At 35.2% G+C, this 26,730-nt stretch overlaps 1 pseudogene; it reads right to left on the reverse strand.

Moving 5' to 3' along the window:
• Positions 1-14,669: 14,669 nt before the first annotated feature.
• Positions 14,670-15,049, reverse strand: LOC109271849 (chromobox protein homolog 3-like; annotated as a pseudogene).
• Between the last annotated feature and the right edge of the window lie 11,681 nt (positions 15,050-26,730).

Raw genomic sequence — 26,730 nt, forward strand, 5'->3', positions numbered from 1 at the left:
TTATGGATTTGTCTATTGTTATTAGACATTTGGGTAGTATCCTGTTTTGCTATTATGAACAAGGCTGCTATAAAGGTTTTGTCACATGATACTGATATATATGAGTGGATTTGCTAAACAATGTGGTGTGCATATTTTGAACTTTATTAGATAATACTCAGCAGGTTCTTTTTTCTCCAAAGGATCTGCACCAACTTACCCTAAAGCAGATTATGGAAGTTGTTATTATTCTACCTATTAGTTAGAAGTTGCTGCATATAAATTTCTTTAAAACTCGATGAATTAAAAAAAACAATAGTGACTTATCATCTCTTACATTTTCTGCAGGTTGGGTACTCAGCTGGGCAGTTCTGGCTCAGACCCTCCCTCTCATTAGGTCAAAATTAAATGTCTTCTGTAACTGGAGTATCATAAAAGATTGGCAGGTGTGAGAAGATTTATTTCAAAAGTAGTTTATTCACATGACAGGCAAATTGGTGCCTCAGTTCCATGAGAGCCTTTACAAGACTGTTTTAAGTATCCTGGGAATGGCATGGTGACCAGAATGAATAATCTAAGACAGCAAGGCCGAAATTCAATGCCCTTTAAGACCTAGTCTCAAAAGACATAAAATACTTCCACTATACTATATTGGTCATATATGTCAACCTTGGTTCAATTTGGAGAACACTATAAAAGGGCAATAATACCAAGAAATACCAAGATGGCTTGTTGGGGGCCATCTTGCAGGCTGGGGTTCCACACTCCACATTCTTCCAACATCTAATATTGCCAGACATTTAAAATATTTTTGTAGCTTTAATTTGGATTTTCCTGCCTACTGATGAAAACAAGTATATTCACATGCTTACTGGCATTCAAAATTTGTTTTCTGATACATGTAATTGTTTATTTTTCCTTTATGAACATATCTTGCCATGTGATGAAATGGCTGCTTCTAAGACTCCTGACAGATCTTTAAAATAGTGTGACAAGGGGTGCCTGGGTGGCTCAGTGAGTTGAGCATACGACTTTGGTTCAGGTCATGATCTCATGGTTTGTGGATTCGAGCCTCGCATTGGGCTCTCTGTTGTCAGCATGCAGCTCACTTTGGATCCTCTTGCCCCCCTTTTGCTCTGCATCTACCCACTAGCGCTCTCTCTCTCAAAAATAAATAAAAAGACATTAAAGAAAACAAAAAATAAAATAGTGGGGCAAGTTCAAATTGCAATTTTTTTGGTTCAAAGCATGGACTGATATACAAGGATTTCTAAACATGTGGTAAAATAATTTTCATTTCTAGTGGCTGCAGGGCTGGGGTAGTTGACAACCAAGCCCGAAGCTGTTTTAATGCTAACTACTGAATTAAAACATCATTAAATTCATATTCTCCACAGGTCTCTTATGTAAAAGTTTAGGAACAGAATAAAAAAGGAACCAAAGACCTGTAATATAGATTCAAAAATACTCATTGCATTAAAATCAACAACCCTACCGAGGATGTCTTAGAATAAGAGCAGATCTTCCTGTCTGGTCTGAGAATACTATAACTCCTTCATCTAAGAAAATTACTTTGCAATTGACTTAGAAAACCAATTCTCCTCACTACCCAAACCCACAACCCTTAATTTTCTGCATACCTATTTCTAGAGGTAGATTTCAACGTGATTGTTTGGGGCAGAATGCTGGCTGATTACTGTCTTCCCATGGTTCTCCTGACTGGCACTATTATGCTCAAGCATTCTGATTCTGGCCAGCAACAGCAAAAAAGGCTCAGAGGCATCTAGAATTTATGTCCATTCTTCTCAGGCAACTAGGTAACAAAGAAATATCCATGAGGCCATGCATGTAGCTTGAAAGAGGTATGTTAGTGCAGTGGGGGGGGTGGGGGGTTGGGGGGTGGTTACTAGGAAGGTAGATGGCGTGCTTGTGCAACTTACACTAGCCTTCAGCATGTGCCTAAACATGTACTTTTAAAAATCACTTGTATTAGACAGTAACATTTAGATGAGCATGGTTAAAAGCATGGTTAAGGATAAGCTGATGAAGGGCAGCATAGGTTTCATGGTCAACTAGTGTCTTACGGTCCAGCATTCAGTCCTTCCAACTGTTAAACAACATAATTGGAGCTTCTTCTCAAAATAGAATTGTACTTTCTGAAGAAAGTAACCTCAATGCTCAAAAACTCCTAGGCACCACTGCAGCAACTCTCCCAATGGAGGCTGGCACAAATTCAAGAAATTATATAATTCTACTGTAGATATTCTAAGCACTAGATTAGATCCAGTGAAACTTTTTTTTTAATGCTTATTAATTTTGAGATAGAGAGAGAGAGAGAGAGAGAGAGAGAGAGAGAGAGAGAGAGAGAGCGCTAGCACAAGCACGAGCTGGGGAGGGGCAGAGAGAGAGAAAGAGAGAGAATCCCAAGCTAGCTCTGCACTATCAGTGCAGAGCCCCACTTGGGGCTTGAACTCGCAAACTATGAGATCGTGACCAGAGCTGAAATCAAGAGTCAGATGCTTAACTGACTGAGCCACTCAGGCATCTCTAGATCCACTGAAACTTTAAGGCCAAGTGACAGATAATTTTTGTGTTTCTGTTCACATATATGGAGATGAGCAGCACCTAGCATAACAGTAAGTACACAAAAAGAGCTAAGGGATGTATTTATTTATTTTCATAAGAATTCTATTTGGTCTAGTGCATGGTAATCCATTGCTTTCCTACTGAACCCATCTGTCTATAGCAGTGTCCAACAAGAGAGTTAAGGTGAGATCATTCCTGCATTTTAAAAAAATTTCTTTAAAATAAACTTTTTAATGTTTATTTATTTTTGAGAGACAGAGAGACAAAGCATGAGCAGGAGAGGGGCAGAGAGAGAGGGAGACACAGAATCCAAAGCAGCCTCTAGGCCCTGAGCCATCAGCACAGAACCCGAAGCAGGGCTCAAACTCGCAAACCATGAGATCATGACCTGAGCCAAAGTCACGCACTCAACCGAATGAGCCACCCAGGCGCCTCCATTCCCATATTTTTCAAAGTTTTCATGGTGATGTTAATATATGAAATATCCTGAAGAATATGGCATTTCTTTCCACTTGTTATTTTGGTAATGGAGCTCCAGAAACTTCTATTTGAAATTTATTATCATAATATCATTTACTCAGGAGGAAAATGTCAATTTTCTCTCAATGCTGAGGATATATATTCCAACAGTAAACTGGGAAACAGGAAAAATGATACATGATTCAGGAGCTATGGTCAAGCAGATTTGCATTAAAACTGTACCTTCTAATCCTTAAAATTGACACTCTGAATGGTTAGTCAATGTAAAACACCATCTTCATAAGGAAGTTGTAACTCACAGCTGTTACTGAATAATCCCTGAAAAGCTTGGGTAGGGTGTTTTGTTTTGTTTTGTTTTGTTTTCCCCAGTGCACAGTTACACCAATAATTGGTCACAGATCTTTCTGAGGAGTGCTAAATGAAAGATTCATAACAAATATTGCAGGGCATCTCCTTAAGAGCATTAAGGTTTCACTTCATTGGGCTCTGAGGTGTGAAATAACCTAAGTACAAGAACTGGATGACCTGTTCTTGGAGATCAAGTTAAGAGGTATTTATGAATTTCCATCCCAAGAATTTAATGATTAATTAATACTACCACAGAGAGTGGGCATTAGGTAATTTTGTCTATCATGTTAGTCATTCAACTTCACTCTCAGTTATGTTGCTTTTGTTGCCTTCCATTCCCATGGAATTCTCCCATACTAAGAATTTTTCCATGATATTATCTCCTATCAGGAGAATCTGTTATCAAATGGGATTATGTTAGTTTATTCCTTAAATATGTTAAATGATTGTACTGGTTTTCAAAATTAGTTATATACATTTTGTATTAAAAAAACTAATGACCACAAACTCAGTGGCTTGAAACAATGCAAATTTATCATCTTACAGTTCTGTAGTTCAGAAATCTGAGATGGATCCTACTGGGCTAAAATCAAGAGGTCTGCAGGGCTGCATTCCTATCTGGAGGCTCTGGGGGAGAATCTGTTTCCTTGCCTTTTTTTTAACATATCTAAAGGCTGACCCCATTTCTTGGCTCATGACCCTCAGCCTCCATCTTCAAAGCGAGCAAAACTGTATCACTTTAAACTTAATTCCATCATCACACCTCCTTGTCTTATTCAGACTCTTCTGTCTCACTCTTTCTCCCTAAGGCCCCTTGCTTTTACATTGGTCCTACCTGGATAATCCAAAATAATCTCACTAGTTTAAAATAATTTTATTAGAACCTTATGTTCATTTGCTACCTTAATTCTCCTTTGCCATGTAGTTTAATGTATTCATAGTTTCCAGGGATCAGGGCATAGACATCTTTGTTGGGTTCATTATTCTATGTCCATAGCAGTGTTAAGCACTTTTCAGCCATTCAATAATTACATAACGATATATATTTTTAGCTTGATGAATATATTTGTGAAAAATAACAAAGCAATTCCATGACTAACCCCATCTTTAATGTCAAGAACATAACTCATTTCTTGGCACTGTTTTATTATCTTGCACATGGAACATCTCCTTGGACATTTCATGTGACTGAATTGCTGCTATTTGTTTAAAGCAGTGGTCTATATATTCCCAACACTGATAACAATTTATATTCCTAAATCAAGGACCTCCCTTATCATCTGAAATTTGTTATAAAAACTGAGGTCATTATGCAATATTAGTCTTTTACCTCTCTACCTTGGTCCTTGTCTGGCCATTATAGGGCAGAGTTAGATAAGACTTTTTTAGGCATATCTAAATTATATTCGCCATGCCTCCATTATGGCATTAACCCACTGAATCCTATTTTATCCCTTGTGTTCTTCCTGTTAATTAGTTCCTTGATCTCAGAAATGATGTGTTATTATTCACCTGTCTAGTCATATGACCTAATATTTCAGGCTGAAGTTAACAGAAGCTTAATTTCTACAAAAGAATAATTCAGTTATAGAATTATTTATAGTGAATGCAAAAGCAGTGCTGTAATTGAGATATGTGATACAAAATAATATTAATGAATGGAAGTATATGTATTTATTGTTTTTTGTAGGAGTTCTTTGAAAGTAGGTAAAATATATTAAAATAATCGAGAATAGGGAAGATAGCTTTTTTTTTTGACCTAACGAACATTTATTTATTTATTTATTTATTTATTTATTTATTTTTCAATATATGAAGCTTATTGTCAAATTGGTTTCCATACAACACCCAGTGCTCATCCCAAAAGGTGCCCTCCTCAATACCCATCACCCCCCCTCTCCTCCCTCCCACCCCCCATCAACCCTCAGTTTGTTCTCAGTTTTTAACAGTCTCTTATGCTTTGGCTCTCTTCCACTCTAACCTCTTTTTTTTTTTTTTTCCTTCCCCTCCCCCATAGGTTTCTGTTAAGTTTCTCAGGATCCACATAGAGTGAAACCATATGGTATCTATCTTTCTCTGTATGGCTTATTTCACTTAGCATCACACTCTCCAGTTCCATCCATGTTGCTACACAGGGCCATATTTCATTCTTTCTCATTGCCACGTAGTACTCCATTGTGTATATAAACCACAATTTCTTTATCCATTCATCAGTTGATGGACATTTAGGCTCTTTCCATAATTTGGCTATTGTTGAGAGTGCTGCTATAAACATTGGGGTATGAGTGCCCCTGTGCATCAGTACTCCTGTATCCCTTGGGTAAATTCCTAGCAGTACTATTGCTGGGTCATAGGGTAGGTCTATTTTTAATTTTCTGAGGAACCTCCACACTGCTTTTCAGAGTGGCTGCACCAGTTTGCATTCCCACCAACAGTGCAAGAGGGTTCCTGTTTCTCCACATCCTCTCCAGCATCTATAGTCTCCTGATTTGTTCATTTTGGCCAGTCTGACTGGCGTGAGTGATATCTGAGTGTGGTTTTGATTTGTATTTCCCTGATGAGGAGCGATGTTGAGCATCTTTTCATGTGCCAGTTGGCCATCTGGATGTCTTCTTTAGAAAAGTGTCTATTCATGTTTTCTGCCCATTTCTTCACTGGGTTATTTGTTTTTCGGGTGTGGAGTTTGGTGAGCTCTTTATAGGTTTTGGATACTAGCCCTTTGTCTGATATGTCATTTGCAAATATCTTTTCCCATTCCGTTGGATGCCTTTTAGTTTTGTTGGTTGTTTCCTTTGCTGTGCAGAAGTTTTTATCTTCATAAGGTCCCAGTAATTCATTTTTGCTTTTAATTCCCTTGCCTTTGGGGATGTGTCCAGTAAGAAATTGCTACGGCTGAGGTCAGAGAGGTCTTTTCCTGCTTTCTCCTCTAGGGTTTTGATGGTTTCCTGTCTCACATTCAGGTCCTTTATCCATTTTGAGTTTATTTTTGTGAATGGTGTGAGAAAGTGGTCTAGTTTCAATCTTCTGCATGTTGCTGTCCAGGTCTCCCAGCACCATTTGTTAAAGAGACTGTCTTTTTTCCTTTGGATATTCTTTCCTGCTTTGTCAAAGATTAGTTGGCCATACGTTTGTGGGGGAATATAGCTTCTACGATGGAATAATGCTCTCTGATTTGTACAGAGTTTTTGAAAGAAATTCTCTGTGACGCCTGCTATTTCCACCTGACATAGGTTAATATTACTTCAGTGTTAGATTAATGCATTTGAACCTTTTGAGTAAAATATCACTATCCTGTAATATAGTTAAACCTTGTTTGAGTTAATTATCATTATCCTGCAATATATATAACAAGGTTTCATTTACTGATGACAATCTGAATTATATTCATCAAAGGGAGGGAAATCTCAAAATCAGAGTATTATTGATCAGATTTACATTGCTATTTCTAAGTAATTAACATTGATCACATTCTGGATCAAATAACATATCAAAAATTATTTCCTAATGGTTCCAGAATGCAGATATAGCACATTTAATTGTTGACAGAAATCCATTGATATTTTCTAAATTTCAAGTGGTTTACATTGGCTTGGAATTTCAGATACGTTTAACTCTAAAATTCTCAATTCTTAATTATTTAAATATTTGTCAATTATTTATTGGTCATACAAATAATACTTCAAGAATTGATCTTTCCCCAAAGAAAGTAAGTGATGACCATTTGTGAATGATTCTAGTTAATGCCTCTGGTACCTTAATTCAAATTCCATCTGTAGTGTATGTAATATACTGTACACCCATTGGAACAAGATAAATATTTATTGACCTAAAATTAAGCATTGTACTTCTGGTTTCCTCTCCAAAATGTAGAAAGCTGAAAGGAACTCCCACTCTTACAATGAAAAAGAATTGAACTAACTTCAAATTCTTAAGTTTTTTTAATTCATCAGAAATCAGTAAACTGACCCAGAATCTAAGGAGAAACATTGTCTACAGGAGAAGAAAATGTGCTAAAACTCACCCAGCTGAAGTAAATGCAATCACTCACCAGCAAGAAGGTGTTGAAACCGTGAAGCCCTTGGGGGGCTACAGAATTTGGGGAGTGTTTGTACCCTGACCTGTGTTTTTCCCCACAAAACCTGCCAAGGGTACACCAAAACAATCAGCCAGAACCCTGAGCTGTGCCGACTGCGGTGAAGACCTGAGGAGGGGAACTGCAGCCATACAGTAGGGACAGGTAGTTCCTACCGATCCTTCCCCTCTAGCTCCACACAAAACACAGTGTGTGCAAGGAAGAGTAACAGCAATGGCTTGAGTTGGTGAACACTTACTTCAGCTAACGGACAGTAAGGAAGAGGGAGGGATAAAACTCCCTTCTGGGGAAGAGGTAGAATTAAACACTGAGCCCAAAACTCCAGGCAGGGGAGGAAAAGGAGATCCAAGAAAGCCTGGTAGCCAGAGACACAGTGCATGCCTGAGACAAGAGACTTAGACTGAAGAATGGACACCATTTCCTCACACACCACCACCCAGCCAGATGGTTAATTACAGTGACAGCAGCATGCTGCTGGGAGGCCAGGGCAGCATGCAAAAAGACCGTCTCAGAGTTACAGCAGAAAGGGAAACCTAAAATTCAAAATCAAGCAAATTTTGCTCTGCTAAAGCACCTAACACCATAGATACAAGGCCCCTGTAAATCAGAATACTATGTTGCACTGAGGGAAAACATGTCCAGAACAAATCTCAAACACAGCCCAACTCCTAAAATGGATTAATAAAATTTCCTGAACCAAAAGTGTAGCAGAAGGAAAGTTGTGACTGTTTTGACGCATAAGACTATTACCTCAGTGTCTCATGCTCTACATAACATGTCTGGTTTTCAACAAAAAATTGTAAGGTATTCAAAAGGCAAATAAAAAAGAAAAAGAAAATAAAAATGAAAATACTCTCAAGAGAAAGTAATCATGATAACCAGATTCAGATGTAAGACAAATGTTGGCTGGGACTAATAGATAATTTAAAACAGCCATGATTGATAAACTCAAAGCTCTAATGGAATAGGAGGATAACGTGGGTGATCAGATGAGTAATTTCATCGGGGAGATGGAAATTATAAAAGAATCAAAGGAAAATTGTAGAAATTAAAAACACATAATGGAGATGAAGAAAGCCTTCAATGGGTTCATCAGCATAATCAACAAAACCAAGGGAAAAAAATCAGCGCACTTAATGGTTATTCAGCAGGAATTACACAAGCTGGAAACATAAAGAAGAATGTCAGTAGAGGGAGAAAAAGCAGGGTCTCCAATAGCTGTGGAACTATTTCAAGTGTTCTAATATATGTGCAATTACGGTTGTAGGAGCAGAAAGAGAGAAAGGGGGAGAAGAAATTCTTGGAAAAAAAAAGAATGCAAATTTTCAAATATTCATGTTGAGTCCAGCTTCCCCCTAAACGTATATGATTTTTCAGCCCTGACGTTACAAACACCTTACCCTGCAGGCCTGGCAGGGTCTGCTCTCCCCAAACCAGGCTTGATGTACAACCAGTGCACAGAAATCTCTGAAAGAAGTTGCAGTCAGAACTCACTCAAGCCCCTCTGGCCTGCCATACTCTTATGTGTATACGCCTTCCCAGCCAAGGCGCCTCTATTTGAGGGTCTTTTCAGGGAAACTTGAAGATACTTTTCTCCTCTATGACTTAGTACCCAGTACTTTTTTCCACTCCTGGCTCATCCCTCTATTCCCCCACCTTCTGCCTGGGGCCAGAAAGATTAATTTTTTTTTTCAGAGCTTCCTCAACAGTGACAAGAACCCCATGTGTGGGCTGATCCACCTAACCCTCAGCTGACATACTATTCCACTGGGGAAAACACAACAAGGTATACTATTGGAGTAAATAATTAAAGGCTTAGTTGTTATTTCTATTTTGTCTTGGCTTTAAGCAGATACTCTAACACCTGGCAAGTCCACTCTGTCTCCAACTTCTCAACCCCAGATAAATGTCAGACATGCAAATGAGGAATCAAGAAGCTCAAAAAGAAAAAAAAAAAAAAACACACCAAGAAGGATAAATACATAGAAGCAAACAAATAATATGCCCACACTGAAGCATATTATACTGAAATCCCTAAAAACAAAAGAAAAAGAAAAAAAATGAAGGCATTAAGATAAAAAAAAATGTTACAGTAGAGAGAAATAAAGATAAAAATTATTGTAGCTATCTTGGCAAAAGTCATGCAAGCCAGAAAACAAAGGTGTGACATCTTAAAAGTTCTTAAAGGAAAAAAAAAAGTCCACTTGCAATAATATACCCAGTGACACTGTTACAAAAATTAAGAAAAACTTAAAAAATTCTCAAACACCCAGAGAATCCATGCCAGCAGACCCACTACAGTAGATGTTAAAGAAAACTCTTCTAGTAGACAGAATATGATACCAGACTGAAACTTGGGTGGGTCTACAAAAAAAGGAGTAAATGTTGCTAAAAATAAACTAAAAGAAAGCAAAAGTAAATCAAATGTCCTCATTTTAATTGTTCTAAAAGAAAATTGCTTAAAACAAATGTGTGAGCAATGTATGTGGATGTGTATAATAACAGTGTATGTATTATATATATGTTTATAACATATACAAAATTAGACACCATAAAAACAACAGCATAAAATCTGAGGGGAGTAGTTAGGGATATAATGTTGTAAAGTTACTACTCTCTATGTAAAATGGGACAATATTATTTGAATTTGGACCTTGGTAACTTTAATTTGTATATTTTAAACCCTAGGCAATCACTAAAAACATTTCTCAAAAATAATAAATCAACATTGAACATTAAAAAATCATAAAAAATGCTTAACACAAGAAAAGACAGAAAAGAGAAACAAAGAAAAAATAGAATAGAAAATATCTATCAGGAGAGTAGATTTTAATTGAAATTTGTAAACAATCACTTTCAATATAAATGAAAGGACAGAGTCAGTCAAATAGAGATCAAGCCCTGTGTTGGGCTCCACGCTGAGTATGGAGCCTGCTTAAGATTCTCTCTCCCCCTCTGCTCTCTCTCTCTCTCTCTCTCTCTCTCTCTCTCTCTCTCTCAAATAAGAAGAAAAAAAAAAGACAAAAATATACAGGTCAAAAACCGATAAGCTAAAATACATGCACAATCACAGCTAAAAAAAATTAACACTTCTCTCTCATTAATACTTAGAATAATATACAGTAAGTTAATAAAAATACAGAAGACTATCAACCAACTAGATGTAATAAACATTTATAGAACACTGTACTCAAAAGCAGAGCACATATTCTTTTTCAAGTGCACAAGGGTATTTCTCCAAAACAGACAATATTTTGAGCCATAAAACAAACCATAAAATTTGAGAGAACAGAAATCATACAAAATATCTTCTCAGACTTCAATGGCATTAATCTAAAAAACAGGAAGAGAAAGATAGCTGAAGGTTCCCAAATATATGGAAATTAAGCAACCACTTCCACATATCCCTGGTGTCAAATGAGATTTCTCAAGGCAATTAAAAACAAATATATGTAAATGAAGGAGAATGAAATAAATATATAATCTATGGGATGCATTTGTAACAGTGCTTAGAAGCATATTTCCAACATTGAATACTTATTTTAGGGAAACAAAGTGGAACTCTCTCTTGGTGGCACAGATACTTAGTAGGCAGATTTTCACAATTTGGGTACAAAATGTTTATGAATCTGCATGTCCCCATGCTTCTCAGATCTCCTTATCCCCAAACTTCCCATGATTTTTTTTTTTTTCCTTCCAATTCTGTGACTAACTAGCCTAACTATTTGGCATGAAGAAGTGTTCTACGTTGGGCCATTTCTTTTTTCACATACTGTATAACTGGATAAAGTGCTGGAAAGAATGTTCCTTTCAGAGACAGGAGAAGTGTCTTCAGCTTGGACTCACATACATATCTGGCCTTTCTGTTAATTCAATTTGGCACTTCTCTTACATAAGTTGGTCTTAAATGACCCCTCTTGTGACCATGAATAAAAACTTATGGAGAAGCACAAGTGAAACACTGATAAATGATGTGGAAATCTGGGCATTTGTTTATGCAGTTTATTTTTAACCCCTGGGTATACTCATGTCTAATTTTGGATATATCATTTCACATCTCATGATGTATTACTGCTCCCGGACCTATTCAAACTTATGACTTCATAGGTATAACAAAACTCACTCATTAAGAGCATGGTCACATGATGTCCCATGGTTAAGACCTCACATATTTCTTTCAAATGATCTACAATTCTCTGTTACAAATATCTTGTCCTCTCTTCAGAAATCTAGGGTTCTATGTTGTAAAACTTGTATTGGAGATCACCATAAGCTCTGCAGAGCATTTTTTACCATAAAAGATACTTTAATACATAGTGTCTAATGATATATTCTTGGCCCACTCAAAGCTAGTTGCTTACTGTGTCATATGTGAAATGTATCAAAGTTATATTGCTAAGTGTGAAATAAACAATCAAGACCCCCAAGGGTCTCAACTAGCGTTGTATTTCCTTCTGGGTGGTAGAAATTGCAAGAAGCAATAACATACTCTTTACTTTGGGGCAGATCTCCAAGAATGCTCCAGATCACAAGACTCCCAGTCTTCATAAGGTTATAAAATAACTTCTAGATACTATGTAAAACTTCCAATACACTAGCCACTCTTGTTTATATGGTATGATTAACATGATATCACCAAAACAGTAGACTAGTATGATGCTGTTTGTAATGTCCAAAAAGTCAAATTCCCTTTAGCCAATATTGCAGTGGTAGGATGGAGAGTTAACAGGCATAATCAAGGCTGTAGGTATATTTTCTCCTTGCCATTTGAATGCAAACTACATTCTAGTCTTCCTTGATAAAGATGAAAATAGTGTATTCACTAACTGTTGTCACTGCCCCACACCACCCAAAACAAGTTACAAGGTTAAGACTGATGGCACCACAAAATCACCAAAAGGACATGCAAAGATTTATTACTCACATTATGAAGCTGAGAACAGCACTATTTTTTTATTAGCTTAAAATCCCTTCTAAACTCTTCGTGTTTTATTCTGATCTTTTTATTGTCATCTTGTTTTTTTTTCTGATTAGAATGTTTACAAATAATAAGTTCCAAGTTTTGTCTCAATGTTTCAGTATGAATATGTATCATTATCAGATGTTGATCTGAAGTCTCATTTTTAGTTTTAATAATATAGTGTAAAAATGACTTCTATTTGCTATCAGTGATGGAATAACATTTTATTACATGAATATAAGTTGCTTTCCATTTCTCATATGCATGAATTCACAGGTATTTATTTCAGCAAAATCATAATGTAGATACAAAAATGTGGACACCAAATTTACAAATTATTTTAAGATTTTTTTCACTAAGTCTGAACGCCTCAGGAAAAATATTTACCCACAATCTTTAACATTTTTGTGTGTTTTTTTGCCATTTGTAAAACTTTTTGTGTGAACTAAACCTCTCTATACATTCTGTATGCAGGATTTAAATTTTGTATATTATGAGTATTATAAAATGTCCTGTCATGAACAATCCACCCAGCTTAAGAAGCATTCATAAATAATAAACGTAGAGCCCTCTGTGGGCTCCTTCTCTATTGTATTATCCCGTTTGAATGCTTGAAATAACCACTGTCCTAATGTTCTATATATCTCCCTAAATTCCATCTATAGTTCATCACAAATGGATATATCCCTAAACATACCTTGTTCAATTTAGTACATTTTAGAAAAATATAGTAACTGAATAATACAGTCTATTCTTCTGTGGCTTTCATTTTTTTTCACTCTATGTTAGTCTGTCAGAATTATCCTTCCTTATGAATATATTTGTCATCTCTTTTCACAGCTGTTAGCTATGGTATAAATATTCCCCAAGTGTCCATGCTTTTGCTGATTGATGAGCATCTGAGTTCCACACAGTATTGTAATTACATATATTATTTCCATGAATTGATTTTACAGGTCTCCTGTAACAAATATACAAGGATTTATTTAGTGTATAGGCCAGACAGGTAGATCTTAGAATCATGGAGTAAGCACAGGCTCATTGTACAATATAATGCCAATTGCTTTCCAATGAGATGTGTCAACTGAGATGCGTTTGGTGTCACATCACCAGAATGCAACAATTCCTTCTGATGTATCCTTCTGCTAATACTATCTGTTTCCAGGGGTGCTTGGGTGGCTCAGTCAGTTAAGCGTCCGACTTAGGCTCAGGTCATGATCTTGCAGTTTGTGAGTTTGAGCCCTGCGTTGGGCTCTGTACTGATAGCACAGAGCCTGTTTGGGATTTTCTCTCTCTTTCCCTCTGCCCCTCTCCCTCCTTGCATGCTCTCTCTCAAAATAAATAAATAAACTTATAAAATAAGCAAGTAAAAAAATAAATAAATAAATAAGAAACAATTTGGGTATATATTTTTAGTATACACACAGACACACACACACACACACACACACAAATAAACAAAAAACTCAGAACAGTCTTTAGGCATAGAGGAGTTACAACACAAATTTTTTTTCAAATTTGTTTTTAATGTTTGTTTATTTTTGAGATGGAGGAAGAGAGAGAGAGAGAGAGAGAGAGAGAGCAGGGGAAGGGGCAGAGAGAGGAAGACAGAATCTGAAGCAGGCTCTAGGCTCTGAGCTGTCAGCACAGAGTCTGATATGGGGCTCTAACTCATGGACCATGAGATCATGACCTGAGCCGAAGTTAGACACTTAACTGACTGAGCCACCCAGGCACCCCAAAACACCAATTCTTATTGAGTAATGACTTGAAGATTTCTCACCACATTTAGAAGAGGTGTTCTCTAATGCAGGAGAATACTGAACCGTAGTCTTATATATTCTGTTTGATAAAGGAAGCAACTACAGAAAGCTTTTATTTGTTCAAAGTACCCAGTGTTATAGATGCCAAAACCCCAACAGCTCCCCCAATGGTATTTCAAAACAAACACATCAAACTTGATTTTCACTAGAAATGTTCTTTATTTACCCCAATAAACAAACAAACAAACAAACAGACAGACCCAGATTTTATATATAAAGCAACACCACAAATTAGTGAGCTTCATCTTCTGGACAAGAACACCAAGTTAGTCTCTCTTCATAAAAAGCAATGACAATTTGAGGACACAATTTGCCTCTTTTGTCAGCACCAAGTCTGCTGCATCTGAATCTTTCTGTTTCATGAGAAATATGAATTCTCCACTGCTGTCTGTGGCCCCAGTTACTTGTTCAAGGTTAAGACCTCTAGCAAAGTCTCTTGGTTTATCAGCAGCATCTCTTTTCTTCTTCGATTTGCTATCATGAGATTCACCATCAGATGAGGATTGTCTTTTTGTACCATTTTTTTTTCTTTATTGGCTTTTTGAGAATTAAGGAATGCTTCAATTAGCTCTGGATAATTTAAATTTTCTTCAGGTTCCAAGTATTGTCAGCATCTGTAAATCCCTTCCACTTGAGGAAATCCGCCATTTTCCCATTTACTACATGTCAGCCCAGGACTTTTTCCACCACAAAATCTCCAGGCTCTGCCTCTTCTATATTTTTACTCTCTCCATTCTATCTCTTTCCCATGGTTTGCAATGTAGTTTTATTGGAGGACATGTTTTATTGCAGATTTGAAGAGCTATTATTCACCACCTCTGAGATGCTCTGGGTCTCGGGTCTGCGATGTCGCTGGCCCTGTGCTCCTCAAGCTCCATCCACCTCTCTCAATGGGTTAGTTAAAATGTAAGATTCCATCACCAGTGCCAGAATATTTTTTTTATGTTTTTGTTTTTTATTCTACCTCAAACAAAAATGATACCTCCTAATACAATGTGTGCTAAGAGCAAATATACTTAGATTCTGCTTACTCTTTTCGCTTATTTAGTACCCAAATAGCTTTCTTTAATACACATCTGAATAAGTTGAATATTTCAATTAATAATATCTAATAATGTTACATATTTCTTTGTATATGGTAGTCTTAGACCAACACAGGTTGTTTATTCTTCAAGAAATTCATGACCAAGTTTTATGATGATGCAAGTAGATAAAACATAGCCTCATTTTTTTTTCATGTAGGTAGAATATGTGGAAAATTGCAATACCTAGCATGCATTGCTACAAGGTCCCTTCCTTTTTGTATTCTGGTTTCTGCAACATCACAGTGGGTTCTGTGCCCTATAAGTTATGACTTTCAGAAGTAAATACTAAAATGGGAATTTTATAAATACTAAAATGGGTGGGGTGCCTGGGTGGCTCAGTCGGTTGAGCGTCCAACTTCGGCTCAGGTCAAGATCTCATGGTCTGTGAGTTCGAGCCCGCATCAGGCTCTGTGCTGACAGCTCAGAGCCTGGAGCCTGCTTCAGATTCTGTGTCTCCCTCTCTCTCTGCCCCTCCCCTGCTCATGCTCTCTCTCTCTCTCTCTCTCTCTCTCTCTCTCTCAGTCAAAAATAAATAAAACATTAAAAATTTTTTAAAAAATAAAATAAAATGGGAATTTGGCACACAGAATGTTTACGGGGAAGAAAGAGTGTTGGGCAAAGAAAAAAACTGAACCATCGGGGCACCTGGGTGGCTCAGTTGGTTAGGCGACTGACTTCGGCTCAGGTCACGATCGCACAGTTCGTGAAATCGAACCCTGCATCGGGCTCTGTGCTGACAGCTCAGAGCCTGGAGCCTACTTCAGATTCTATGTCTCCCCTCCCTCTACCCCTCCACTGCCCACACTCTCTGTCTCTCTGTCTTTCAATAATAAATAAACGTTTAAAAAAATTTAAAGAAAAAAAAAGAAAAAACTGAGCCACAATCCAGGCTCAACAAAGCCTTGGTCAGTCATAGAGGGAAGATATGCAGCATATATAGCCCATCAGAGAAGTCTTACATTGGGCCCAAAACAGCGAGGCCTTTGTGCCCCCGTCTCAATCAGTCATTGGATGTGAGCTGCTCAGGTTGGCATAACCTTTATATATGGGTCTCCACAGACAAGGTATATATCCTGGTGGACCTGAAAGCTAAAGGCTGTCTGCTGACAAAGGGGGTAATAAATTCTAGAAAACAGTATGGAGGTTCCTCAAAAAACTAAAAATAGAACTACCCTACGACCCAGCAATTGCACTACTAGGCATTTATCCACAGGATACAGGTGTGCTGTTTCGAAGGGACACAGGCACCCCCATGTTTATAGCAGCACTATCAACAATAGCCAAAGTATGGAAAGAGCCCAAATGTCCATCGGTGAATGAATGGATAAAGAAAATGTGGTATATATACACAATCGAGTATTACTTGGCAATCAAAATGAATGTAATCTTGCCATTTGCAACTATGTGGATGGAACTGGAGGGTATTATGCTAAGTGAAATTAGTCAATCAGAGAAAGACAAAAATCATATGACTTCACTCATATGAGGACTCTAAGAGACAAAAGAGATGAACATAAGGGAAGGGAAACAAAAATGATATAAAAACAGAGAGGGGGACAAAACAGAAGAGACTCAAATATGGAGAACAAACTGAGGGTTGCTAGAGGGGTTGTGGGACGGGGGATGGGCTAAATGGGTAAGGGGCATTAAGGAATCTACTTCTGAAATCATTGTTTCACTATATGCTAACTAATTTGGATGTGAATTTTAAGAAATAAAAAATAAAATTAAAAAGAAGATCTTGGCAGTGCATTTCCATATCCATAACAATTTGTTGTTACAAGGGGTAATCTGGGTGAAAAGTTCTGCTTCAAGAATCAGTCAGTGTATGAGAACAGAACAGAATCTCAAGATAAGGGCAAAATCATAATTAGGTAATGTCATATTAGTCAACTGGAAGGACTTCTCAGTTGTTCTGGCACTAAACAATAATTTCATGGTGTAGAATGCTATTGTCACAGTCAATTTATTTTTCTCCTATAATTTCTTTAGCTTTTACTTCACTGTTCACTTTTACTTTACATTGTGAATGGGTATAATGCTAATTTGATTTTTATTTTAGCAAACTTAATAGTTACATGCTTTGATACTTTGATTTACTTTGCAATGATGACATGAATAAATAAGTTTTTATTAATTATTCTAGTTACTGAAGAGTCATTTTGATATAAAGATTCCAGTTTGTCTTCCATCAACTAAATGAATTTCTGAATTCCCTGATTTTATTTTTACTCCCTTCACTTGGTTTAGGAGGTACTTCAATTGTCTTTATTTTTACAGATTTGGGATATTCTCAAACTTTCCTCCATATCAATTTGAAAAATACACTGAACTGAGGTTACCTCAATGATTAAAAATCATATTTGTAGAAATAAAATGACCAAATCAGAAAGGGTTGAAACTTCTAAATTGAGCATGTTATCACTGATTGCTTTCTCATCTAGAGCATTAGCTGATTCAATTTAGCAATAGGACTGAATTCCATCCTCTTATCAGACCTTCAACAGAATTTTATACCCAGCTAAAAATATCACTCAAAATTAAAAGCAAAATAAAGATATTCATTCTCTCCCTCCCTCCCTCCCTCCCTCCCTCCCTCTCTCTCTCTCTTTCTCTCTCTCTCTCTCACACACACACACACACACACACACACACACACACACACACATACACACACGCATGCACCTAACAGAATTAGTAGCCAGTAGAGCAACACTACCAAAATACTACAGGAAGTCTTCAGGTTGAATAAAAATAATCTCATATGACCTGAAGGAGGTATAAAAACCACTAAGATCTGCAAAAAGGTAAATAAATGAGCAAATATAAAATAGGTAAATATATTGCATGTTTAAAGCAGTAAATCTCAAATTTTAACATGCAGCTTTAACACCATATATAAGAAATCATCTATACTACAACACTGCTTGAGATGACAGAATATAAACATAATATTATTATCAGTAATAGGTCCATTCCAATTGTGAAATTTATATATCTAAAACCAAATGGGTGATTCTAATTAATCAATAATCCCACAATTTAAAGATACTTAGTTCAGGTGAATCAACCTTATGGAGAGTTGGCACATTTTGTTGTTGTTGTTTTTTTACTGTTTTGTTTTGTTTTTTAAAAATGTTTATTTATTTATTTTGAAGAGAGAGAAAGAACAAGTGGAGGAGGAGCAGAGAGACGGGGAAAGAGAGAATTCCAAGCTGGCTCCTCGCTATCTGTACTGAGCGAGATGCAGGGCTTGAACTCACAAACTGTGAGATCATGACCTGAGCCAAAATCAAGAGTCAACTGACTAAGTCACCCAGGAGTCCCAAGAGTTGGTATGTCTCTTTGGAGACAACATAATTCTGTAAACCTGTTTATGGTCCATATGTTCCTTTATGTAAGACACAAGATATAACTGCATAAAAGCATCCAGGAAACATTGTGAATTGATGTTACCATTAGTGTGGCATAAAACATTCACTTTCAATGCTTAAATAGCTGCCTATAAAGCAATTCAGTTTTACAAGTTTTACTTCACCATACTTATACTTATTCTCCTTGTTTACTTCCTTTGAAACTAGGATTCTACTTTCATTAAGACAGCATGTTTTACAATTTTTCTACCCCCAAAGTCTTTAAATGATATTTAGGGCACCAAATATATGGAATGCATATAGATTAAATATTAATCAATTTTGCTTCTGCAGATAGCAGTGAACACTAAAACTTGAACAGGTCTTTCATAATATTCTTTCTTGTGGTAAAGTCATTCTAATATAGACCCACATAAAACCATTACATTCATTAAAAAATGAACAGCAACAAAAACCCTAAAGTTACAATTGGTAGTATTTATTGAAACTTTAATTTTTGAAGGAATTTTAAATATATTACCCAATTTAATCACCCTATTAATACGATGATGTTATTATTATTATTATTATTATTATTATTCTGTTGGTAAAATAATTGAGCACTAAAATATTGAGTAAATTCTGTTGGAGCTAGGATTTAGATATGAGCTTCCCAGGCTTCCTCTAATGAAAGAAGTTTATAGTGAACTTCAGGACCCCTGAAACTCTATGTTATCTTTGAGGAATAATTTTCTAGAAGTATGAAACTACATAGTTACTTAAATGTACAAATAAAATTAAAGAAAATAGATACGCTGTATTTTTTGTACAACAGTATTTTTTTCTTTTTTCAAGACCAAAGGACTTATGGAAATAAAATATATTTTACTTGAAAACATCAAAGTGCCTTCAAGAAAATGAATGTAGAAGTTCTTACAGTGTCTTCTGTGATTAGTGGTTCCTGTAGACTTCCAATAACGCTAAGCTGCAATACAGAACAGTGAGTCACTAACTGTAAAGTCACACCATCTTTTCTCTAAGGAAAGTTCATAACTTGCAATACCTTTTGGGTTTGTCTGTAAGTAGAGATATCACATGAAATTTCAGTGGCAATATTTGAGATAAAAATGAAAAGAGAAATAGTTTTGAAATTAACTTTAAAAATAGTTCCTGTTATGAATATTTTATGGAAAGCAGTTCCACCAATTAGCTCCTAGGTATGCAGAGACCTGATAGCTGGATGCTGCCTGAGGCACATATGACATTAGAAAAATAAATCAGCTCTGAAGAATTCAGAGGACAGGTTCAAACATGAACATGGATTAAGTCACACAAAAATGAAAGGACTGAAGTATGGAGTTCTTGAAAAATTTGCAATGAGATTGTAAACTCAATTCTCAGTTGCTCAGTCTGTGTAATTGCTTGGATATACGCATATGAGAAGACTTAGAGCCAGATGTTGATCTTTTATTCTCACCCTATGGAGTCTGTCCTTTCTTTGAATTTATTACTGGTTCCTTCAAAGTAAATGTTCACTGGGGTTTAGATGAGAGATGAAAACCAGGCACATAATGATGTTTGTGACTCTTGGTATGAGAGAATTTGGCAAATGATTCTTTCCTACTTGAATCTTCTTATCAGCTCTCATTGACTTTTGTATAATAACTAGAGAATTGATTTTAAGTTAATCCAGAGAACTATTCTATTATCATGTAAATATTTCACATGTTTTATAGAATTTGCATCATGTTTTAAAAATTGCAAACCTTATGATATCTAGGAGATCTGTTCTCTTATTATTTTTACCCCCAATCATTACACTGGAAATGGAAGAGTTAGCCATTAAATATTTCTATTTTATGTGAAATTTGTTTTGGTGTATTAGAATTCCTATTCTCTGAAAATATGTAATTAATCCCGCTTTACTTTCATTTATAATTTTTTATGTCAATACAAACTATCATTTAATATTCTTGTTAATTTACACACTGTTCATCCAGTTACATCATGTTATCCAACTCCCAGGAATATCATTCATCTATGATTTAACTTGAATGACATTCTGAAGTGCAACCACAAAAAATAACATCTTTTTGTGAATATTATTGGAAAGGGCATTATAATACAATGGGGAAGGACTATTAAAAAGATAAAATCTACAATAAGTATTTTTGAGATTCACTTGTTTATTCAGCAGTTATTTACAAAACTCTAGCATGTACCATTTAGGACATTTAGACCTGGAAATACACAGAGAACACCAGACACTGTCCCTTCTCAGAAAACTTGAAGTATAATGGGAGAAGGCATTAATACAATAATTATATAAATATATAGCTTCCTACTCTGATATATGCTACAGAGGAGAATCAGACAAATGTAAGGTAGTATGATGTAAGTTAATGCAATCCGATAAATAAAGCAAGGATTTTTTTAATAAAATGGCACTTCAGCTGGAAATCAGCCATGCTAATTAAGAGAGATATTCATATGAGGTTGATTTCCACATCCTTTGTACAAATGTCTTATGCAGTAGTGGGTTTGGAACGCTATAAAATAAAAGATTACCTGATCAGAACTTGGAAAAAACAAGTGAAACTAATGAGCAGCAATATTCTAGAAGCAGATAAGAGTCTAGGTGAGTAGGGCATAGATACATATTAAAAATTTGGATCTTTACCTGAAGAACAATGGGAACCAATTAAATGTTTTAAACAGAGGTTTGAACAAAGTTTAGAAAGACCATCCTTTCTGGATCCTTCACAAAACTCTTGCTAAGCCTTCTTTTTTAATTATATGACAATGTTGTATTTTCTTTTATGACAATTTGCTTCATATATTTTTATTCATCATGAGTAAGATAGTACCTGCTATGGTTATTCCTTATTCTTAATACCAGTTAAACTTTTCATGCTCTTCAGAATGGGAGTCACAACTAGCTATGAGAAATAGGGCACATTTCTTATTTCTTTTAAATGTCTCAATCCATTTGGACATCTTCCCATTGATCCAGTCAAATGCTCTTCTCCTAAACTTCTCTTATTTTTTCCCACAAATCTATTTGTCCACTCCATTCCCCAAGGGCCAAAATCAGTTTTCCTCTCATAAGTTAATATATTAATTTATTGAAATCCTATTATATCTGGCAGTTGTTGGCTCAATAACCATACGTTTTAACAATAACCTTTAATAAGGTCAATATTCTAAATGTGTAACTCACAACACTGAAGGAGATTTTAAAATGACTTATGATCCCTTCCTAGCCTACATGCAAATCTAATACAGTTTATTAGGGAAAAATGCCTCTTACCCTTTTCCCTATTTTCATTATCACCCAGGGATAGTAAGAGATAACATTGACTGGACTATATTCATTATGTAAATAGTGTGGATTCAGAAAAAGTAGGTAAAGAATATATCCTTAAAACAAAATAATTCACTTGGCATGAATTTTAGTTATCTATATTTTAAGAAATAGAAAATACTTTAGTATTACCATATAAAAAAATTAACCCACAATGGATCAAAGACCTAAATACAAAGCCTATAAAGAATCAAACTTTTAGAAGAAACATACGACAAAAGTCTCACAGCACTGGTTTGACAATGATTTACTGGATATGACACGAAAGGCACTTTTTGTTTTGTCATGTTTGTGACAAAAAAAAAAAAAAGACAAAAGTGGGATTCATGAAAAATTAAAAAATTTGTGCATCAAAAGACACTATCCACAGAATAAAAAGGCAATCTAGAGAAAAGGAGAAAATATAAAGAACTCATACAACTCAAAAACAACAAAAACAATCCAATGAAAAAATTATCAAGACTTGAACATACGTGTTTCCAAAGAAGGTATGCAAATGGTCAATAAGCACATGAAAAGATTTTTAGCAATACTAATAATTAGAGAAATGTAAATCAGAACTACAATAAGATACCACCTCATATCTATCTGGATCGCTCCTATCAAGAAAATTGAGGACAAGTGTCAGCTAAGATATGGGTAAATCCTTGTGCACTGCTGGTGGGAATGTAAAATGGCAAAGCCATTGTGGAAAACAGTATGGCAATTTATCAAAAAATTAAAAATAGCATTACCATATGATCCAACAATTATGCTTTGAAGCATATACCCAAAATAATTAAAAGGCAGGTGTTGAAACACATTTGCACCCCTATGTTGACAGCAGCAACATTATTCACAATAGCTAAAGCATGGAAGCAACTCAATTGTCCACAGATGAATGCATAAGCAAGATGTGATGTGTATATATATATATACACACACATATATACGTGTATATATACATGTATGTGTGTCATATATATATATACACATAATTGTGATATGTATATACATACACAGAGCCATATATATACATATATATATACATGTACACAGCCATATACATATATATATATATATATATATATATATATATATAGACACATTCCTCAGGGAAGGATCTAGATTATTGGTTCTCCAAGTGTCCAAGTGTGGCCCTTGGACCAGCAGCAGAAATACCACCCAGAAACTTGTTATAAATGCAAATTTCTGAACACCCCTCCAAAGGTACTGAATTAGGAAGCTCTGAGGATGTAGCCTAGAAATCAGTGTTTTAACCAACATACTATCATTATTTACATGCTAAAGCTTAAGATCACTAATATGGGTATATCTATGTTTCCCTTCAGTACACTCTATTTTTATCCTTTTAGCCCTGGATTTGATTGAAAGCATTTTTTTTTTTTTTTTTCTGGCTAGGGGGTGGGTGAGTAAGTTAAATTCTGTGAGCCTAAATAATTTATAGTATACAGCATGTCCTAACAGTAGAAATTATACTCTACTGAAGTTTACATACATATTTTATTTTCTGAAAATCAACTTGACCACATATTAACAGAAAATACTTGTATCTATTTCTCTAGAACAAGCTATAAACATGTCATGTGTTGAACATTTTCCTCTGTAAGTCTCTAACTCTGTAAGGCATCAGTGAACTTACAAAATCATTCTAAATTTAACCCACTTTTTTGAACTCCTTCTAATGCAAAAATAATCTGATCACCATATATGTTATTAAAATTAAAATTTCTTCTTTAGATAAAATTTTTTTCATAATTCAATTTTATTTTTTCTACTATACATTATTCTACACTATTTGTGGCTAAATTGTTCTTACCATTTATTTCTACATATGAATTTTATAAGGATAATTTCCATGGACATGAGTACAGGTTTTCAGCAAATAATAACTTTGAAGATGCCATGGGTTTGTGTTTTGGGTTATTCCATTAACCCTAAGAGACTTTTTTATTTAGTTTTCTTGGAAGGACTTAATTCGAAGTACAAGAGTAAAGATCAGATGTAAACTAGAATAGATGCGTCTTTCTGAAATATAATACCTATAGAGACCTGCTTATATCCTGGGTTATAAAATGAATAATTTAAAACTAAATCAAACCAATTATTTCCAGATATGGTTGATATTTAAAGAATATTCTCTTCCCACTGGTAAATATATATTCATTCACATTTTCTCTTCCCGCTGGTAAATACATATTCATTCACATTTTCCTTCACAATTAACTTATTCCATTACTAAAGCTATTTTGTTTACTCTAAAGCAAGAAAATCAGACTGTATTTGTACTACAGTTGTTTTAGATAAAAATGTTTTATTTTTAAAGTGTTTTCATTTTTATTCTTATCATATATAAATGTAATTTGATAGTTATAAATAATAATTCTTATTTTTATTTTTCAACAAATGCTTGTTAAGGTTTTGAATATGTGGCAATTACTAAGAAAAACATTGAAAACAGAATAATAAGCAAATACTGGCTCTGATTTCGTGAAGTTTAAAATATAAAGGGAGGCATTTCATATGCAATATTACAATATAATTTCATATCAAGGTACATTAGTGAGATTTTTGTCTTTTAATGTGAGTGCAGATAACTAAAATAAATGGTAAGATTTGACAGCATCACATATATTGAAGTAGTGTGCATATCCATAAATCTGTTAATTTAGATGGTACTTCAAAGACTTCATAAGGGAAATCTGCATATATAACCAGCATATAAAATGCTGCCTTCGTTGAAAGAACCACTTGAACAACATAAAAATAATAATTCTTCCAAATATTCCCACATTTCTGTGCCTTTTGCTCTGTATATACTTGATAACATGTTGCAGGTCTAGACTATAGCCTTCAGATCTTCTCTGTATTTTCTAGACTATTGTATCAGTTGTAGTAATCCACCCAGATACTTGACTGACTGACTGAATCTGTTGTCCATTTCTTTGATTTCTTTAGAAAGCGCAGGGGCGCCTGGGTGGCTCAGTCGGTTAAGTGTCCGACTTCGGCTCAGGTCATGATCTCAAGGTCCGTGAGTTCAAGCCCCGCGTCGGGCTCTGTGCTGACAGCTCGGAGCCTGGAGCCTGCTTCAGATTCTGTGTCTCCCTCTCCCTCTGACCCTCCCCCGTTCATGCTCTATCTCTCTCTGTCTGAAAAATAAATAAACATTTAAAAAAATTAAAAAAAAAAGAAAGCACAGTATGTATGTGTGTATGTGTGTGTGTGTGTGTGTGTGTGTGTGTGCACGCGCGCGTGCGTGTATTGGGTGGAGTAAAATAATTTTAATTCTTTTAATATTTACTCCTGAAAATACTCCAGCTTTGTGTATGCTTTTTTTTAATGTTTATTTATTTTGAGAGAGAGTAGGGGGAGAAGGGGCAGAGAGAGACAGGGACAGAGAATCTAAAGCAGGTTCTGTGCTGACAGCAGAGACTGATGCAGGGCTTGAACTCAAGAACCATGAGATCTCGACCTGGGCCGAAGTTGGATGCTCAGCTGACTGAGCTACCCAGGTGCCCCCAGCCCAGCTTTGTGTATTCTTATAAGCAAATCAGTGACTTTTTAAAATGATTCTTTAAGTTGAAACAGCACTGCTATTAAAACCAGTAGCATAAACAAGGACGCTTTACATACCGAATGCATAATGATGTCCTTGGAAGCCCAATATACTAATATATTTATAGCCAAATATGCCACCAATATATTTATAGCCAAATATACCACTATATATGTATACAAATACATAAAGAAAAAAATCATGAAATGCTAACATGAAAATATTATGTAACTTTAGATGGTTTAGAAATTAATTACACAGAGTTGACGTGAATTCATTTTGTTGAACTACCTTGGAATCTAAACAAATGGTGTGAGATTAAACTATGACGATTAATTTAACCATATGATTTTTGAAACCTATCAAGATCCAAATTTTAGAATATGAAATTAAATGCAGGTAGAAATTAACATTTAAAAATATATTAAAATGTTTAATCTTAATTGTCATAGGGGGAATGCAAAATATCATTATAATATATACAATTTTGTATTCACTATGTTGGTGAAACTTACAATTTCATAGTACCAAAAACTAGCAAATGAAATATAATGGGAGATTGTAAAACAATGATATTTGAAAGTATCAATTCCTAGAAACATTGGAAAAATTGAATATGTGCGGTCTCTGATCCACTTATCCCATATTTATGTAAATTTAGTAGAGACGCTCAAAATTACATACCAAAAAATTTTAAAGCTGTTCATATTAAAAGTGCTTGTAATAGGAGAAAGCTAGAAACCAACCAAATGCGTATCAATTCAAGAATGGATAAATTTTAGAAACAGTCTAAAATATAAAATAGTTCATGAAATGGTAGAAAATAACCATTTGTCTTCTGGCACTTGGTATCAAGGAGTCATTGTAACCATGTAAAGTAGTAATATAATTAATCTTTATTTTAGAGTGTCTTGGTGGATATGATATTGGAAATGGGAGTATTTAATGCAATGATTGCAATCATTCAGGTGAAAGATGAAAGCTTATAAAAAAAAGACTAAAGAGAAAAAAACTGATAGTGGATATGTTAAAGGAGGAAAATTTACAATAATATGTAGCAACTGGTTGTGGTGGGGAACATAAAAAAATGGTTATAACTCTTT

Source organism: Panthera pardus, unplaced genomic scaffold (assembly GCF_024362965.1).
Source record: "Panthera pardus isolate Hobbes unplaced genomic scaffold, ASM2436296v1 HiC_scaffold_11, whole genome shotgun sequence".
Taxonomy (NCBI): domain Eukaryota; kingdom Metazoa; phylum Chordata; class Mammalia; order Carnivora; family Felidae; genus Panthera; species Panthera pardus.